General features: G+C 40.5%; 1 long non-coding RNA gene across 1 annotated transcript; it reads right to left on the bottom strand.

Annotated features, from left to right (window-relative positions):
- Nucleotides 1-2159: 2159 nt before the first annotated feature.
- Nucleotides 2160-5375, bottom strand: LOC117554198. Its single transcript, XR_004570240.1, has 3 exons — nucleotides 5318-5375; nucleotides 3532-3577; nucleotides 2160-2325 (listed from the first exon to the last, which is right to left on the bottom strand). It is a non-coding gene; the product is annotated as an uncharacterized LOC117554198 (long non-coding RNA).
- Between the last annotated feature and the right edge of the window lie 14463 nt (nucleotides 5376-19838).

Genomic DNA, 19838 nt, shown 5'->3' with positions numbered 1-19838 from the left:
CTTACTGTCAGTCTCTGAAGTTGGATCACTTCACGAAATGTCAACATTTGTGCAGAACACTGAAGATTATTCAACCCAAAATGTCACATTTACATTCTTTTAGAGCAGGGGTGGGGAACCTTTTTCCTCTCAAGGGCCATTTAAATGTTTTCAACATCCTCCGAGGGCCGTACAAATGATTGACCTCTGCTTAAAAATACTAAAATCACAGCCCACTCATTTCACCTGTCTTTCATGCTGTGCAAAGAAAAAGCAACCTCTTAATCCAGATATCTTGCCATGACACACGCATGCACGTGCACGGTTGTGGCATGACCACCAAAACAGAAAGATATGGACACAAGATGTGTGCAAATGTATTTAGACTCCTATCCATGTGAACATGATTTAAGTGTGGGGGGACCTAACCTCCTCTAGGGGGGTCCGGGGGGCATGCTCCCCCGGGAAGATTCGTTTTTTTAAATGTTTAAGTTAAAAGCATCAATCTGGTGCACTTTGGGAGCAACATTAGGAGATCTATGGATACATCTCTCAACACCCAGATGAAACAGAACTGTAAGCAGATTTTCTTTTTCTTTATGGGTATTTTACAAATCACTCTCCTTTCAAACTGTATTCTTGTTTATTAATAACAACTTTTTTTTTACTGTCATATAGTATTTTATACCCATTTACTTTATTCTCTTATTTGTTTAATAACTATAATGATCATATACAAATGTGCCTTTACCTCACTGGTTGTGGAAAAAGCTTCTTATATTCGTTAGCATAGCTAGCTAACCAGATGCTAATAACAACAAAGTTATTGACTGTATGATCAGTATGACAGATCGCCACTGGGCTTACAACTAAGACACAGCCACGCAAAAACTGCAGCATGTGTACGCAGTGGCGGTTCTAGACCAATTTGACTGGGGGGGGCCACTGGGGGGCCAGTTATTTTCTGAGGGGGGCACAATAAATGCAGGACAAAAAAGAAAACTAGACAGTATGAAGTAATTGCGCATAAGAAAACAATGCAATACAGTTATTGGTATTTGTTTCAGTACACTTATTTATTTCAGATATATCTTATAGTTATTACTGTTAGCTTCAGCTTAAGTTATAGTACAATTTTTGCACTAACACCATATCATATTTATATAAAAATAAAGGCAATGAACAGTTACATCTCTACTTTACATCTACAATTACACGGATACAATAGTTTAACTCACCTTCAATTATCATGGTAGTCTCTCGAAACGTAGGTTTCAATCAGTCTTTCTTGGATGCAACAGCCTCTGATGATCCGAGATGAAAAGTGTTTGTTTTTCGCGCGCTTCAGCCGGACAGTGAAAGTGAGTGCACCGCTCTAATGGGTCCTGAGTGCACCGCTCTAATGGGTCCGACTAGAATGACGAATAACGTTAGTTCCGTCTATTCCGTCATTCAATAAATCGTGTAATAAATCATACATTTTTCATTTTTTTCACTTTTCATTTTTAGGGGGGCCACAGGTCAGTGTTAGGGGGGCACTGCCCCCCCCTAGAACCGCCCCTGTGTGTACGGCTCCTTATGGGTACTGCAATTTTTGGAAGTGCCGGAGCGGAGCGGCGTTCTGGTGCTCTCGTGCTCTCCGTCAGAATTACACCCCTGTCAGACGAGACATACCACGTGATGACACGTTAGGCTTGTGTTGTGTTCAAGGACCCTGACCTTGGCCAGGAAAAACAGGCACTCACTTGTTTAATTATTTTGCGGTCTAGATTTCTTTAATTTTTTTCTTTTTTGCGTGTGTTTATAAATTACCTCGAGGGCCACACCAAATGGTCTCGCGGGCCGTATGGGCCGGAGGTTCCCCACCCCTGTTTTAGAGGGTCTATTCCCCCTGCAGCTCTCTGCTGGGATACATCCATTTACCTTCGGGCTAGACTTTTAAAGTGATAAGACCTCTCGCCGCAGCAAACCTAAGTCAATAAATCCTCAGCAGGCTATGAAGTGAATTCTACACAAAAATCATTCAGCATTTATCTGCCATCAGAAGAGAGCCAAATAGAGGTAGTTGCTGGTTGAGTTTAGATTCCCTAAAACTATGCACTTCAAGACACAGAAGAAAAGTACAAGTGCACACAACAACACGTCATAAAATCCTTCCCCAACAAGGTGTTTATCAGAAATTACAGCTCACATTTTTCGTGGCAAGTCGGCTAATTCAATTCTTGGATAAACCTTTGGAGCAGGAGTCCTTGATGCTGACACAGTGTCCGGGATTTACTTCATTCTTCCTGGTACCTCCTGCCCCACTGGCATGACCTGGATAAGGTCTGATCGCACTGCCTTGCCCTGGGAAAGGGGAAGCCATTAACAGTCCCGTGAGAAGGACACATTCAAATAGGAAACCATACAGAATAAACACAGTGTGAGCTCACTGTCGCGTTCCCATGACCCAAAATGACTTGATGTGTATGATTGTGTATGTGCCGGGGTGTGTGTTCAGTGTCAGCCAGATAACCAGGAGGCTCGTGTGTTGACCCAGCCAACTCCCTGAATGAGTTTAGACTATAGCTGGCACCTCCCCGAGAAACAACCATACAGGAGGTTTGTGAGACTAAATGAAGGTAACCACACCTCATCAGTAGCACTGCCACTATGAAATATGACCAACTTTGGGAAATAAATCTATTTTTATTGACTTCACCTGTACATAAAAAGATTCTGAAGTGTTTACTGGAAACTGTGAAGCTTTCTTTCATTACTTCAAAACAATTATTCGGGAAAAAGTTATGATTAAGTTATGATTAAGATGAAAGTTATGATTAAGATGAAAGGGCAATTTTAGTCTTGTGGTGAGAAATGTATGCTCTTAAAACACAGCGTGGTCCTTCTAAAGAGACTTAAAAGAAAATCTTAGAGCTGCAACTAATTATTATTTAATTATACTAGCAACTAATTCATTGAATATATGATTAATAGTTTGATCCAAAAACAAGAAAGAAAGCTAAATATACTCATTTCACTATCACATAGCCCAAATTCAACTTCACATAGCATTTTTTGTCTAACAGTCATAAAAGAAAAATATATTCAGTTTCATATCAAATTAAAGAAGAACAAGCCGAAAAAGCTTACATTGGAAAAGTTGGAACCAGAGAATTGGGGGTATCAAAATCAACCTAAAGAATCAATCAATTGATTATCTAAATAATTGTCATTTCTGTTTCTCTTTCTGTTGGTCCACTTGTTTAGTGATGTAATTGTGTAGACTGTAAAAATGCTTTTTCTGCCCATAATCCACCAATTCTTCTCATTCATTTTTTTCTGTCCATTTTTAGTAGGCTTGTATGTCATCAAGTCTGTTCTCAGTTCCAGATGTGAGATCATAAGTCTCTCTGACTCAGCCACTGCCCACTGAGAGGCAGTAGAGTTCCAGTCTTAAGACCTGTACGCCTGGAGCTAAGCATCATAAACACTTTCAATATGTATTGATATACTGCAGGCAAAACCACATTTAATCAAGCCCCAAATTCACCTTAATAAAACACATCATACCGAAGGCTGCAGGACGGCGCTGATATATCACCACCATTTCCAAAGCCTACACAACACATAAAAGGAACATTTCTATCAAAATAAAAACACACTTTGTCCAAATCTTTAGCACTCCTGGTTTGATTTACAGACACACCTTGGAACAATAACAGGTTGCTGTTCATTATTTCATGAAGATTTACTATGTGAAAAAATGTTCGGCTGGAGGAGCTTTAGTGGCGTCATTTTTTCTCTTGGTGATGAGCCAGGGCACTTCCCCTCTGTTGTTGAATGGGCAATCAGAGCGAGCCGTGCACTACACACAGGTCACATCCTCAGCCCGGTGAAAAACCTGAGAGTTGTATATATTATGTATACATAAGTGAATGTGTGGCTTGACTAAAGTGTGTGTGTGGGGGGTTGGGGGTTGTTCAAGGAGGCTTTGATTATGCTGCGATGAAGGCTAAGGTTGAGAGCAAGAGAGACATGGGTGGGTTCACCTCTTAAGATACAAAACTGTAAAGACATACCGCTAAATAAAGACAAATAAAGAAGAATGCAAATACATGAATAGATAAGGGTACTATTCAAAATCAGAACAGATCCAAAGCTGGGTTCTGTATTGTATGACTGTTAGAATAAGGAAGAGGAATACTATTTTACAATGGCTCTTTTGAATCTCTGCTATCCAAATAGAGTGCAGATTGATGCAGGGTTTACGGCTCAGTGACGGATAAACCAGCATGTTTATCTTTATAGGCCTGATGTTCATGCATGTGTGTGTGCACGTATGAACACATATTTCTGCCTGCTTACTTGAGCTTCTTTATATGTGAGTGTGTGCATGCATGTATTGTGTGTATATATCAAGGGGGATGGGGGTTGTCACTGAAAGCATGGTGCAGATTAAAAAGGGGGAGTGTGCAAAGGAGTAATGACAAGAAAGAGGGAGCCGAGGGTTCCCAAGGCAACCTGCTGCTCCCTGGCCCTTGCGAGCTGGCGTGGGGGGCCCTGTCTCATCTTGTGTTGTGCCTGAGCACCTGCACACTGTTTGCACAGGCAACAGTGATTATTTTGATGATCTCTTGGCGTGCTAAAAGCCCACATCGCGGGCCATATCCACTGATCTAACATCTCCCTCTCGAAGTCATCCATTTATTCAGCTGGAAATGTGTTGAGTAAATGCTATATACGAGGTAAGAAAAAAGACCCAACCCAGGAGAAGAGAAACAATCAGAGCAGACCCCGAATCCACCCAGAGCCTGGCGGTTGCGACATGCTTGGCGTAGCCTTAAGCGATGGATCCCCAGTGATGTGTTGCAGCCTAATTCTTTGCATTTCCAATCAAAGTGGGGGACCTCAGTGGGAACTCTGCTGGATGGATCCTAGGCGATGACATGTTTGATATGAAAGCATCGACAGCATTTGATAGGTCTCAGGATAAAAGTGGGGCAAATGCTCCAACTCTTTGGCTGTGTGTTTCTGTGTTGGTCTGAAATGGCAATGACGGCACCATCTTCCCTGGAGTATCATATTAAACATTAATAGCACATAAATAATAATTACACGGCATGACTTAAGAGAAAAATGGCTGCACTGGGGTTTAGAAGATGAAGTGTGGACAAATGCTGTTTGGATGGTTAGTATATAGGAAACAGCTGAGTCAGAGTCAAATTCAGTGGCGAGCCGTGACTTTTATACCTAGGCCCTCTGACCCCTTCGAAAATAATAAAAGTAGGGTAGACATGTGGATATTATCCGGCTGAACAAAACGTGCATTTATCTAACAGGTTCGTTTTCCACAGACCTTATTTCGGGCTATTTTCCAAAATCCTCTGGAGAAATCCCACTGCTTTCTGTCGAGGGAATCCGAGCGAAGTTTACTTCCGGGTTTTAGGATGCGTTACTGCACCACTTGCATAGACCTCACAGCGGAGGGAACTTGTCATAAAGTCCGCAAAAATAAAGCCCGCCCATTTAGAGGGAAGATATGATTGGTCAATTGTACTGTCATTTGACATTACTCTCGAGAGAGAGGCGAAGTACCTCCCCTTCTGTGATTGTACAGAGGGACCAACAAGCCCTCCCGTCTTCACATAACTCGCAGAGACGGCATTTAACCCTTCACATTTCAACAGAAACTGAACAGGCAGATTCGAAGGATTTATTTATTTGAAATATTATTTTAAATACAATTAAATCAAGTTATTTTGGTAAAACTAATGAAAAATGTAACAACAAAAAAATATTTAAAATAAAAATTTATTTTTTTAATGTTTTCAAATATTATTTTTTAGAATATCTTAGGCCCTCACAGAGGACCTAGAGGGCCCTGACTGCTCGCCACTGGTCAAATTCCATTCAACATACTTTAATAGACTTGGGCCATTTTGGTGAAAATGATGTGTGATGTCTGCATCTGTAGGTGATAGCGTTGGTATGGGAGAATGATGAGAATATTCACTACCGCTCAGCTTCGGTTAGCTTTCCACCAAATTATGAGGGAACGTTTCTGGCTATTCAGCTGCTAAATGCTTCACTGTGTTCACCAGTTAGTTGCTACTGTAACTGAGACGGTTTGTGCTGGGCAGGTAGCAAACAATGTGGTACCTGCCCAGCACCATTTATCCACAGTTGGAAGCGACCCTGATTAGAGTAGAGAGAGAACATTGAAAGTTCTGCCTAGAAAACCAAAACAATAACAGGCCAAAACGCTCCGTAGAGAAGAAGGGAACAGCAGAGTTTGCAACAAATTATTTAACAAACACATTTTATTTGTTCACTTTGTAAAGCAATTTGTTATAATAAAAAGATTGCCAATAAATAAGCCAGTTTAAAAAAGGTGAAACAACAAGCTACCCTACACACACACACACACACACCCACACACACACACACACACACACACACACACACACACACACACCACACACACACACACAACACACACACACACACACACACACACACACACACACACACACACACACACACACACACACACACACACACACACACACACACACAAACACACACACACACACACACACACACACACACACACACACACACACACACACACACACACAACACACACACACACACACACACACACACACACACACACACACACACACACCCTCCTGAAGACCTTTGCATTTCCTGTTAGTCTCAATAATGCAAGAACAAGCAGCACTACTTCCTGGTTCTCAGGCTGGCGAGGAAGGAACCGCAGTCTGGTCACACGGTGCTCACCGTTTCCACCTTACCTCCACCCAACCCACCCTCTCTCCATTCTTCACACTTTTCTCTCTCCCTCTCTTTCTACCGCTTAGTTTTTCTCTCTCATTCTCTGTTTCTCTTATGTCATTGACTTTTTTCTTGCTCCTCTCTCCTTTGTCTCCCTTCACCTCCCACACAGGCCCATACAGATTCTCACTGAAGAAATAAAAGACGGCTGACTGCAGGAGAAGGCACACACACACACACACAAAACAAACAGGCTACATGTTCTCACTGGAGGCAGGATGTTCCCCAGATCGAAGGATATTTTTACATGTCACTGGCGTGGCATGACAGTAAAAAACACAGCTTCTATATTTATAGGCTGTGTTTATCTCCTGGTGTGGAAAAAGGATGTGGAAGTTGTACTTAAAAAGACAGCGGTGGAGGATTTGGAATAGGAAAGGGCAACAGTCATCGGTGGAGAGGGAAATAATAAGAGGGAATAGAGACACAGAGAGAAAGAAAAGGACACAAGCAGTATATGTTCAATGTGCTGTTGCAGTAAAGTGCAGGGAAAGTGATCTACTGAACACTCTCCTCCTAAAAATGGCCACTCACCACCCCAAAACGGTGTTATAAATCATTCATTCAGGCCTCCAGAGCACCATATGGAGACTTGCTGATGCAGTTCCAGAACAAGTGCCGACAAAGTAGTGTGCTGCGCAGTTATGCGTCCCCATAGACGTGTTATCATCATTGTCTGGCTGTGAGCGCCGTGCTCTTTGCTCGTGTTCCCCGTGGCGTATCCCATTAGAGGGCTCTCGTAGGCCATAGTCATTCCCGGCACGAGCTAAAATACTGCATTATTAATCGGCCATGCTTGTTTACCCCGTGTGATCACCCTTCAAAGCAACCAGTATGATATGACCACACGCGTACACACGGACATCCACCGTATTCACTCCCCATACACACTTTATTTACTCTCCACTATAATTCCCCCAGGCCCGAAGCCCTGTGGGAAAAAAAATGGGCGCTCTGGTTACGGGCAACAATGCTGGCATTTAATATGGGTCATGGTTACTAGGCAACCACAAGCCGAGTGGACTGGTATTGGATTACTGATCGTTTCATAATTAATTACGGATTATGAATAATTGATTGAGAAGTGTTGGGTAATTTACAGTCGTGTGTAAATGGGAGCCACGCCACTGCCTTGCCCTCATGTGTGTGCATGCTAATTATATGCATTTATGCACACATCGTTCAATTCCAGTGATGTGAATAGGGATATTTGTAAGGGAAAATGCTACTTTGTTGAGTTTTCTATGCAATATATCTTGATGTTAAGTCTCTTTTGATTTGATTGTTTTTTGTGATAATAAAAACTGAACTGATAAAGTTAACTAAAGTTTGTGGTTTTTATTATATTCTAAATGACATGGGTAAGTTGGGTTTTTCAGTTTTCTCTTTCTGTATATGATATAAAGTTACAATTATTTTGGACGTTGGCAATGAAGCATCATTGATTGGCTGCCGAGAGGTTTAGAGAAGTGTGCATTTTAACAGATAGAGAGGGAGAGTGAGAGTCAAAAGAAGAGAGGAGGATGTAGGTGAGAGGTATTTAAGCGCTGCGTAGGAGTTTGAGTGGGCCGAATAGAGAGGGTGGGATGGAGCTGAAAGCAGATCTGGACAAAGGACCAGCCAGGAGAGAAAGCTTTACTCCTTATTGCAAGCTGAATGTAAAAATCAATAGACATAGTGTTATATCTGTGACCATGGTTTGAGGTAGTTATCTTAGTATGTCATACCCTAGAATAGTTTTTTACCCACATGCATGACATGGCAATTTGAGTACTTTCTATCATTGCATCAGAGATTCACCTTGCATTATTTTACAGTTTGATGTTGTTCTAGAGGTGACCAGTAGGGGTCAATGACCGTCACAAAGTTCTCTTTTAAAAAGCAAAAGCAACAAGGGACAGAGGGTGAAGGATCATGGCCTCGAGAAAAGCGAAGATGGAAAGATGGATAGATAAAGTCAGTGGTGAGAAAGCACACTAATGTTGAACCATTTCTATCCACTAGCACTACATTTAGTTGCTATGGAAACACAAAGATATGTCAAAATATGTTTTGACATTGGCATCGTGGGTAAGAAGAATGGGATGACACAAAGAAGCTGAAAAGAAAATATGTCTAAATAAATGTATTTAAGTTGCATATTCATGTTATTTACAAACCATACCACTCTACTTTCTATGCAGGGCTGTTCGTAATTTCTTCTAAAAAGACAATATACGCGGTTTAAATATGACAGGTGTGATATTAAAGCATTCAAAGCTGTGGAACAGTATACGTGATAATGCTGTTTATATAATTTTATTATGATTTCCCTATTTTAAAACAGAAAGAAATTAGAACCAGAAATAGTTTTAAAATAGAGTCCTAAAGATTGAAGAGATTAACAGAAATTGAGAGAAGGCAAAGAAAGAAAGACATAAATGGGGGAAGGAGGAGGAAGCAACGGAAAGAAATGGACACCATATGTGTGGCATGAGCGGGAGATGCATAAAAAGAGGGAGGGAAAAGAAGAGTGCCGGCTGTCAATAGAAAATAAAGGAGGGAGGTGAAAGGAGAGGTAGATTACTGCAGTATCATTTTCCTCCTTCGACCCCCTCCATCACTCCTTATTTCAAACATACGCACACATGTCATATTATGCTGGTTTCAGTGCTTATGAGCATTTGGTTATGGTTAAGGTCGTAAACACCTCGTTGATCTATAAGGGGCCTGGGATGAAAGACTCAGACATGCAAATCCCTATCAGATGTTATCATTAAAGTGTACAAGTGTGTATTCATGGAGGAGGAACACAAGGCTGGAAAAACATCTGCAGATGAGGCAACCAAAGACGCAGGAAAGTTTGAGAAATTCAGGACAATTCCAAGCACAATGGTTGAAACTATGAATGTTGGTTTGATTTGGTAAAAGAAGACTGGCCTCCTGTGTTAAAGTCTGATGTTTAGTTGACCCATAGTCCACCCTGACATCCTCCCTACAGAGACTATATGACACTATCACCTTACTTCCTCCTTCATAATTACCTTTGCTCATAATAACTTCAGCCAATGGAGGGGTTTGGTTACTTTAACATTACACGTGTCGTTCTTTCCATTTAAATGAAGAATAAGAAAGGTCCTAGGTTTGACCCTTGAGGAACTTCATAGCAGTGCACAGACAGTTTCAGGGATGGAAACAATTAACTGGCAATTGAAGAATAAATACAGGAATACAATTATTCTAAGGGACAATGATTTGAAATATATCCCCTAGCAGCTGTCATAACTGACCCTCCCCTGCTATGACTGATTGCTAGTAAAACTCTTACATTTACATAGAATGAGTAATCCGCGAAGGAGGACATTTCTGCAAAACATTCAGAATAATAAATTAAGCTTTAGAAATAAAACAGTAAACATTAAAGGGAGATAGTTGACTCTAGTCAGGTCCAGTGAGGGGTCATTTGTGGTGAGGTAAAATAACTTAGTAGCAACGTGCAACACTACATGTATATATTTACCAGACAGTAGTAAAGCTGCCAACAAGGGTCAAAGTACAGACGTAAAATAGCCTGACAGACTCACGGATGAACTGCAGGCCGGCTGCCCCAGCTGTACGTGTTTGTTTATTAGCAAGGATTTCAATCTGCGCTAATGGGCTAACAGAGTATACAGCCAATCCATCATCATGATAGTTGTTCCAAATACAAAGATAAGGTAACACGTCTGTTAGGTAATACTCAGGAAGGGACTCTTAAGTGTCACTGAGGTGTGAGTTTTACACGTTTCAACATTCACACTGGTTCCTGTTTTTTTAAGCACCACAGAGATGTTGTGTAATGTGTTGTTGGAGCATCTTGAGTAAGTCACATAGAAAAAATAGGTCTGCATTTCCATTATCTATAATGGGCAGGCTTGCTAAGTGCATGTGTGTGAGTGTGTACAATGAAACTGACATGCTCCATGTTCATCTGCTTTTACAACCTATTAATTAGAGCGCTGCTATCTCTATCTGTTGCTCTCGCTCCCTATCTCGCTTAGGACAACTAATCTTTCTCTTTCAATGTGTTTACCATTGAACCACTGATGATGTCTTTCTCTTTCATTTACGTGACCTGACACTCTTTCATTTTCATTCTCTCCGACAGTCATATTCCAAAGGGTCTTGCAAAACCATGCAGGGGAACAATCATAATGGAAAGTGTGATCCTAGCAGTTTAGTTTCTTTTTCTTTTTTCTTCTTTCTTTCTCACAAAGGTTGAGACACGACTACTACAGGTTAAATGGCAAAGTCAGGAAGGATATACCTGAATAAACATGCACTGTGTGTGTGTGTGTGTGTGTGTGTGTGTGTGTGTGTGTGTGTGTGTGTGTGTGTGTGTGTGTGTGTGTGTGTGTGTGTGTGTGTGTGTGTGTGTGTGTGTGTGTGTGTGTGTGTGTGTGTGTGTGTGTGTGTGTGTGTGTGTGTGTGTGTGTGTGTGTGTGTAGGCTCCTGCAATTGGTTATTGTCCTATTTTATATGTGAGCAAATGTATGTTTGTGTGCATATCTATGGATACAGCGTGAGGGTCTGTTGCTATTCCCATGCATACTGTGTGTACTACATGTTGAGGTGTGTGTGTTTATGTCTACACGTGTTTGCGTGTGCATGGGACAGGTTGTAATTTAGCAAGGGGAACATAAAGGCTCACGAAGGGGCAGGACTCAGGGGAGCCATCCGCTTGAACTCTCTGTTCCCGGGACGTGCCCTGGGAAGAGACCCGATGTCACTCGGACCAAAACAACACACACGCCCTGTCAACCAGCAGGGGAGGATGGATGGATGGGGAGAGGACAGGGGAGCGATAAAAAAAGACGGAAAACAGAAAAACGGCCGCCAGAGTTTAATAGACAAAGACCCAAGACAAAGAGAGAGATGAATAGGTAGAGAAAAAAGAAGGAAACGAGACATGGAATGATACTGTAGGAAGAGATGGAGAAAGACACATACAAAGAAAGGGAAGAGTGTGCAACCTATGCTCCCCTGGAAATAACACGTCATAACTTGGCAGAGTATAGCAGATATTATGATCTCTGCCATACTTCCCCAGTGGATAGCTAATGGTTAACAGATAATGGTTTGATGGACGAAGGTGTGAGTAAGCATAAATCAGTGCTTCTCTTTTAAAGCATATTGTAAACAAGTCAAAAGACAAGCATCCTTTTTTATATTTATTGAGAATCTTTTTTCCTCACAAATGCAGCCATCCCTTCCCGTCCTCATAATTCCTCACAGTGTAAAGTACCAGCACACCGGCAGCGTTTCAACATGTACAACAAGCAGACTTAAGTGACAGCTGTGTTGGATAATGTGAACGCTCAAGACGAGATTATTTGCTGCTGTCATCTCACGCATCTCTCTCTTTATCACCGATGAGCCCCATAAATATTAAAAGGCTACATCTGGGAAACATCTGCCCTGAATGCTGGGCTGCAAAAGATTGATGAGACATATTGGGAGGGTTAGTGTTAGGGTTAGGGTTGGACAGATTAATATCATTGTTAGAAGCTGGGCATGGAAGAGTTAGATATATATTTTGTCTGGCTGTTATAGATGTGTGAAGAGAAGGGCGACCATTTAGGTTTTAAAACCAATGTGTTGTGCTTTGCTGCTCAGCATGAGCATTGCCCCCCCACTGCATGCCAATTACAGAGACTTCCTAATGGATATCCTCTTGTCTCTGCTCTCTAATCCTTTACTGCTCCTGTGGGATGAGGTAGTGTTTGTCAGCAAGTGTGTAGACCACGTGTGTTTGCTGCATCACTATACTATACTGTATGTATGTGCTGTAATCCGATAGGACTCTTTTATAAGCAGGCGGTTAGTTGCAGGTTGTACCGTATATGACCTGGCGACTTCATCTGATATTTGACTCCTTGCAGGGGTCTGTCGAGTTAACCAGCTCATGAAGCGGCTAGTCAGCCAAAACATACATCTAGGCATTTATTATTTAAATGGCAAATATCAAATTGTTATTTTTTCCTCTTTCGTTTTCATTTTTAAAAAGCATATAAACTGGGATCAAATACCTTATTAAAGGATTTATTATAACTATATTATATGTTACTGAACTGTATAATATTATGCTAAACAACATACTTTACTACCTTAACATGTTGTAATTTACTATACTTTATTATAATATACTACAATATTCTATACTATAATATATAAGCAAAATGAAGTTTCAGCATTCTATTAGATACCTTTATCACGCGATACCACACAATATATTATATACTTTTCTATAATGTTACATACTATATAAATGTAGACTATATTATACCTTAATTTATTGTACTATGCTATTTATTATTATATACTATACGTGTTCATTATACTATTCTATACAGTACTAAACTTAACTGTACTGTGCTGTACTTAAAGGTGGGGTAGGTAAGTTTCAGAAACCGGCTCGAGTGCACTAACATTTGAAAGTACACAGCCGAAAAGAATCCGCCCCTTCCTTCAGACTTCCTTACAGAGCACCTCCTCCAACACACATGAACGCGCACATGACGTCAGCAGACTGGTGAAAGTGGCCGCCTGTTGCTGGCGAGTCATTGAAGTACTGCTGCAATGCACGCCCAATGACGGCACAAGATACATTTGTGCGTGCACGAGATGGAAGGCTGACAGACAGGGCGGCAATCCAATCCGTTTAGCCGGGCCAGCTAAACGGATTGGTTGTACTTTTTACAGTATTACGGCTTCCACAGATGACATTTTTTTATGGATTTTTTGTCAAAGCACTTAAGATATTCATTGCTACCGGGATGTTAAGAGCATTCCATGGAATATAACAAAAAGTGTATCTCGAGCCGGTTTCTCAAACTTACCTACCCCACCTTTAACTATAGCTTAATGTACTACAAGTGATGTCCGCCCTAATGACATTCTCCCTTTTTTATATTGATCTTTAATACATATACTGTATATGTATAAAAAAGGTTTCTGGAATATGGATTTCTAAATGTCAACTAAAAATAAAATAGTTATTTATTGTAGAAAGTGAGTCTCAGAGCATAGTCTGACTTTCTGACTTGCCCCCCTAAATTAAATTAAATGAACATGCAAACTTATTTCATTTGTGTATCATATCATTTGATATATGTGATCGGCTGTCCTATCCACATTCATTCATTAGATGGACTCTACTTAATCTCAGTCAGTGAGGAAAAAACACCCTGTTTCTGTGCCACTAGGTGTGCTGGGAGTTCCAGGAACAGTGTTCAAAGCCTCTTCCTTTTCTCAGAGATCAAACAACGGAGGGATATTTACTGCTTTGTTTGGTACTGGGACAGAGGACTGTGATCATCAGATGCAGAAAGAAAACAAGAAACGCTTTCCTCACAGTCATACACAAGATAAGAGACAACAACATGGAACATGGCCTTTAGTAGGACTAGTGTTTGATCCGGAGAAGAACTCATACTAAGGGCAAAGCAGTAGGGGATTAGAAGACTCAGTCATGGTTTTACAAACTACTCTACATTTGTACTGACTTTTGAGCCAATAACAAGTTGAGAAATAGTCAATCAGATTTGTGAAACATACTATATTTACATCATATTACTGGGGCATCTTTGTTTTTACCTGATACATTTTAATTAGACTTTTGCCTGACCTCGTTGTAAGATGGCCGACTAAACACTCAACATAAGGTACACTTTTGAGTAGTTGCAATAAAAAAGGAGCATATGGCCAGTAATTGTTTGATGGATGACTATCAGTACAAAACACTAATAAAACATCTATAAAGTCCATTATGAGCAGCAACTCATATAAAGAACCTTGAATAAAGAACCTTGACCCAAAGACCAGCAGCAACAGTTGTTTTATGGCTTGAGTGTTTACAGTCAAAACACCTGTGTGTCTTTACAGGCAGCAATTAAAGCCCAGAGTGATCACTGCAGTTGGTTCAGCCGATCCATGTAATAGTATTATGTGAGAGAGGTGACAGGTGTTTCATTATCTCTGCCTCATTAATCATTATTTGACGGAAAAAGTGATAGTCACAAACAATAAAAGCGTGTAAGCGAAAAGTATTTTATGAATCCTGTATGAAATTAAGTGTTTTCTATGCCCTATTGTAGTTCATATTTACTGAGTTTTATTCACTTTTAATATCAACAGATACACCATATTTTAGGCTTTCAGAACTTTGAAAAGATTCGAAAAAACATTGAAATGTACTATGAGACAAAAAGATGTTGGAATGAATTTCAGAGAAACTTTTGAAAGGTCATTTTTAAGGACCCTTTACATTTTATATTTCATATAATAATATGTAATGGTCATTAAAAAAAACATAAAACACCTTAGCTAGCTATTATATTGCAGACATATTTGGATTATGTAATTAGGGAGTAAATAGTGTACTTTGTCTATTTCAGTGGGTGTTCATTACATTTCAATTTCATCATCAGTTTCATTGACGTGGGTGGCAATTTAGGTTTCTAGTAGGGAATATCTAAGCTGTACTTACTGTAGTAAGGTAAGGTAAGGTAAGGTGTAGTAACCTGTTCATCTTCCTGTTTTATGAGTTCACCCAACATTTCCATGTATCTCTGTCCACTCCTCCCTCTGAGGTCCTGTTCTGGCATCAGTTTGGGAGCTTGGCTGTAGCGGACATCTCCCCATCCAGATTAATTGTGTCCGTTCCAACAAGCAGTTGCAGGGCGTTGGGCCCCTAGGCCCCGGGCCCCAGCTGCTATCTCAGCTTCACAGTTAGCTTGCTGAGTGTGAATATTCATTTATCTGGCCAGATAATCATAGGCTCACCAATGTTTGTGTTGCTGCCTCAGGGCTTTCTATGGGGGCTGAGGGGTTCATTCAAACACATGAGGTTCAGTTTATTGCCAGCAAATAATGTAACACGTTTTTAGTATGTGTCTCTTATGAGCACTACATAATAGTATCAAACACGCTGTTTCTATGATATCATTGAATAATAGAACATCATACCGTAGGATGTTGGCTTATAATAACTGTACATTTTCTCCATTCCCCTCGGATGTGGTCAAAAGGAGAATGAGAAAGGTAAATATGAATTCACAGGCATGGCATATTATGATTAAGCACTCACTATTCAGAATATTGGAAAGTTAACCACAGAATTTCACCAACACCATGGTGGTGAGAGCTGTCTGGCCTGACAGGAGCCATAATAAGTAGCTCTGGGCTTTCGTTGGCCCACATGAGGTTTCATAATCCTGAAGGCCTGGATGGCACAGGGATGTTGAACAGCGTCAGCACCCTGCTCTACTGAACCAAGTAATTCCCTGCCAGTTGGATGCCTATAGAGAGAGCATGCTCCCTGGGAAGAGGCCTTTCACAGCTACATCACAGACAAATCACTACTTTCATGGGTTGACTTCCCCTCCAGAGCCGGGGCTCTTGCCCCCACGGTATATTTAGGGAGAGAGTTAATTCCCTGGTGTCTTTTGCCCAATGCTGTTAATAAAATTGGGACCTCTGACTGGGTGGGAAAATACTCTATTTTTGGGAATAGGCGTAGGACCAGATGGTCAAATGCCCACAATTTGCTTTCCTCTGCTAATTATGTTGGATGAAATCAAGGCAGCTGCTGGAGAACCATTGTTGATTAGGAGGATACTGGAAGTTGACATGTTCTGATTCAAACCAGAGACCAATTTTAGGAAAAACTCTGGTTTAAGAAAATGTAAAGCAAATTAAGCAGGGCTAAGGTTACAATATGTAATCCCCCAGAAATCTCTAACTGTGTCAAATAATTCCTCTACACGACAGTAACGGCTTTGCAGATTTGCAGACAGCTCCTTAAATCTTATACACCATCTCTGGATAATTCATCCTGCCTGTTTAGGTGAACATACCACAGAGAGCAAGTGTTGTATCCTCTTTCCTTTCCAGTGGTCTCCTTTTCGGTCCCTCCTCCCCTCGCTTACGGGGCCGCTCGTGGCTAGAACGAATCCTCCAGGTGATCGAGTTTTCAGCAGAAGCACCTTGAATAATTAAACATGTGGTGGGCGAGCCTGCTCAAGTTTCGTGGTCGAATCAGATTACCATGTGTATACAAACAGATGAACGTGTGTACGTAAGCACACGTAAACTCACATGTACCCTCTTCCGACTAAGGTACACACACAAATACAAACACACTTCCCAGTAAAGCCTTGTATATGCAGCTTTGTGGGAGGCTATCTCTCACCATTATCTGGCTGTATGGGCTCACTATCTGCCGTACGATCAACTGTGGCTTCAAAACAACTTAATCCCTCCGACTGGCACACTGTGTTGTTGCTATGCCGGCTAGATGTCCTGCACCAGGGTACAATTTCACACCATTGTATCCCACTCAGTCCGGTTGTAATCTTTATCCTTAAGGGTATTATGTAAATGCATTATTTGTTTCCCCTATGAATGACCAACAGCACTTCACTGATGATTTAAACATACTTCCTTCATGCTGTGGTCACTCAAGATTTGTGGTGCCAAGCACAGGAACTGGGAGTCTTTTGTTTATCATGTTAATCATGGCTCCGAAGGCTTGAGCAAAGCCTTTGTATGCCTTGAACATGAATGCATGACCAGGGTGTGGAAATGTTTTATGGAGTTTAAGTGTAAAAGGAAAAGGTTTTTTACTGTAGTTGTAATGCCACTACAACTGATACACCAATTCCATTTTAGTGTGTGACCCTTTACAGCCTAGAAATTAGAAATGACAATCACACGTCAAGCAGCTGCAAGCAATTTAAGTTCCCCTCCTCATTTTGTTTCTCAAAAGTAATTTTCAGAATGGCCCATTAAATGAATACTTCGATTATGTATCTATATGTATAACAATTGATCATTGTATTTCTTTGAATTCTTGAAGAAAACTTCTCAAAAACGCCAGGTACATTTTGGATGAATTGAAGTAAAAACAAGCCAGGTTTAACAACAACATTACAATACCAAAACATCTGTTAACAAGCTCTGAGCCAACAAGTGCACATAATCAAAGTTTTATTTACCCAGGTGTATAGGTTTATAATTTCAGATGGGTTTTCCCAAAATTCGTACTATTTAAAACACTTCTGTTACTATCTCATGGGTGCACATGTGCGCTGTGAGTCCATGAATGCATTAGTAGTGGCAGAAGTGTTTTAAATAGTCAGATTTGGGAGAAAATGTATGTTTTTGGGCAGCAGTATATGACTGGATAAATGATTAACCCTCCTGTTATCCTCAGATTTACTTTACACCCTTTATCATGGGGTCAATTTGACCCCAGTAGTTTAAAACTCAAGAAAATGTTCATATTCCAAATGTTAGCCAAAATGTATGTCTCTGGTGCTTTAGGTATATTGACTACCTAAATAACCATTTAAATAAAACATTACCCCAACCTTCCCCCCTACAGACCCCTTTATACATCCAGAATTCCTATTATGTGACTGTCGAAAAATTTATAAATCACCATACAATCTCACTGATTGAAATAAAATGTTAAAGTAAGATCTTTTTGATGTTGTTAAAGCACCAATAACTAAATCAGAGGGTAGTTTTGTTTTACAATGATACATGTGCGTGTAATAGTCACCTCAATATCATCCTACACAATCAACACAAATATGTGTAAAATGTTGAAATTTGTATATGTTTTATACTACTAAAACAGCCTGGTGTCAAATTGACCCTAAGGAACACCGATGCGTACAAAGTGCATACAGGACATTTAAAAAAAAAAAGATCTTCATGTTATTTCACTAAATTAGGAAAAGTCATGAAATACTAAGCAAAAAAAATTATGTGAACCATTTTTTTAGATACGTTAAACATTGAATGGGGTCAAATCGACCCCAAGGATAACAGGAGGGTTAAATGGATAATACTACACAGGTAAGGTGCGATAGTTTTGCTGTTGTCAAAACCTGGTCTCCATTTAGATTTCCATTATTGACACTTACTTGATAACAGCATTTTAATGATTTTTTCGGTTAATGTTACCTACGTTAATACTTTTAGATTGATTAATCAATAATGTTGCATCATATTTTAGAAGATGATTATATGCTTTGTATAAAAAAAAGAATAAAGTTTGATAAAATGGAATGGCCGAACCAATGGAATTGGAAGTGTCGAGGTGAATTTCTACCATGCATATTTTAGATGATGTCCCTTCTGCTGGCATCACCCCTCTGAGCTGTGATAGCGGCTGATGTCACGCACCTGGCCGGGCTCTGCTGCCACTGTGACACCCGATCGTGTTTGGCGTGGCCTTGGCGCTGTTCATGGATGTTGGTACAAGTGTAATGTGACAACTCGTTCCTTTCACATGGCATCCATCTGATGTCGTCTCTACACACACCGATAGGCTTATGCTACTCAATTACAACCCTCTTCACTTGCCAGGGCACGGAAAACTCAGATCCATTTGGATCCACTCTGTCAATTGAGTTGGATCATGTGTGCATTTTGGGGATACCGGCGGATGTTTGAGGTATACTTTGCTTTGAAGATGCTGCGAGTGACTCGATCAACACTTAGAAATAAAACATTTGCAACATGTCAATGACCAACAATACAGCCAGCTCGGAGCTCTAAGTTAAGTCTACAATGTGCGAGCACTGTGTTTTCAAGTTTCAAGTCAAACATGGACAAGAAATTCCAGAAGTGCTCAAAAAATCAGGTTGTTAACATTTTCAGGCTGCAGTGTAAACCTCTGACAACCCACAGTGTTATAATAACAATGCATCCTCCAGCATTTTTATTGCCTGTCAAAAAAAAAAATCTTTACTTCTCTGGAGTCATAACTGGTCAGAATAACATCATATTGCAATGTCCAGTTAGCCAGAGTATACTGTCACACCTTTATCCAGCACTTGGAATGGAGTGGTTTACACCTGGTAAGAAATCTACCATTGAGTGTTGTGGTGGGTATGGGAGAGCCTCTGGACTTCCACCACCTGCTCCATTTCTCACATTGTGTCACACCTAAGGGGACATATCTCATCCGATCCACAACCCAATTACTC

Source organism: Gymnodraco acuticeps, unplaced genomic scaffold (assembly GCF_902827175.1).
Source record: "Gymnodraco acuticeps unplaced genomic scaffold, fGymAcu1.1, whole genome shotgun sequence".
In the NCBI taxonomy this organism is placed as follows: Eukaryota; Metazoa; Chordata; class Actinopteri; order Perciformes; family Bathydraconidae; genus Gymnodraco; species Gymnodraco acuticeps.
This window is presented reverse-complemented; position numbering and strand designations above follow the sequence as displayed.